Here is a 1285-nt window from a genome sequence, read left to right as displayed (position 1 = left end):
GCAGGTGACACACCTGGGGCACACCTGGGGCACACCTGGGGCACACCTGGACAGGCAGGTGACACACCTGGGAGGGCCTGGGAACGGGGACAGGTGAGGGAGGGGCAGGTGACACACCTGGACAGGCAGGTGACACACCTGGTGCACACCTGGATGGGCAGGTGACACACCTGGAAACACCTGGGGAACACCTGGGGAACACCTGAAGGGGCTGGGAGCAGTTTTGGGGTAATAGGGAGTGAAAAAATGGCGAAATTTGGACACCTGAGCACACCTGAGACACCTGGGGAACACCTGGGGAACACCTGAGGGGTCCAGGGGCGGTTTTGGGGTAATAGGGACTGAAAAAATGGTGAAATTTGGACACCTGGGTTACCTGGGAGGGCCTGGGAATGGTACAGGTGAGGGCGGGGCAGGTGACACACCTGGAAACACCTGGACATGCAGGTGACACACCTGGGAGGGCCTGGGAACGGGGACAGGTGAGGGCGGGGCAGGTGACACACCTGGAAACACCTGGACACACCTGGGGAACACCTGAGATACCTGGACAGGCAGGTGACACACCTGGGAGGGTCTGGGAATGGTACAGGTGAGGGTGGGGCACACCTGGACACACCCTGGGCACACCTGAGATACCTGGGGGGTCACTTGAGTGGGTTGGGGGCGGTTTTGGGGTAATAGGGAGTGAAAAAATGGGGAAATTTGGAAAATTTGGACACCTGGGCACACCTGGAGCACCTGGGGTACACCTGAGATACCTGGGATAACCCTACCCAGGTGTATCACAGGTGTATCCCAGGTGTGTCTAACCACACCCAGCTGCACTCAGGTGTATCCCAGGTATGTCCAGGTGTATTGCAGGTGTATTCCAGCTCTACCCAGGTGTATCCCAGGAATCTTTAACCCTATCCAGGTGTATCCCAGCCACACCCAGGTGTATCCCAAGTGTACCTAACCCTACCCAGGTGCACTCAGGTGTATCCCAGGTGTGTCCAGGTGTGTGTAACTCTATCCAGGTGTATCCCAGAAGTTCCCAGGTGTATCCAGGTGTATCCCAAGTGTGTCCCAGGTGTGTTTAACCCTACTCAGGTGCACTCAGGTGTATCCAGGTGCACTCAGGTGTATCCCAGGTGACTCTAACCCCACTCAGGTGTATCCCAGGTGTGTCTCAGGTGTCCCTAATTATCCCCAGGTGTATCCCAGGTGTATCCCAGATGTCTCTAACCCTATCCAGGTGTACCCAGGTATATCTCACGTGTATCCAACCAGACCCAGGTGTGTC

Source organism: Malurus melanocephalus, unplaced genomic scaffold, assembly GCF_030028575.1.
Source record: "Malurus melanocephalus ecotype Western Australia unplaced genomic scaffold, MMel_1.1 scaffold_1910, whole genome shotgun sequence".
Classification (NCBI taxonomy): Eukaryota; Metazoa; Chordata; class Aves; order Passeriformes; family Maluridae; genus Malurus; species Malurus melanocephalus.
Note: the sequence above shows the minus strand (reverse complement) of the source record.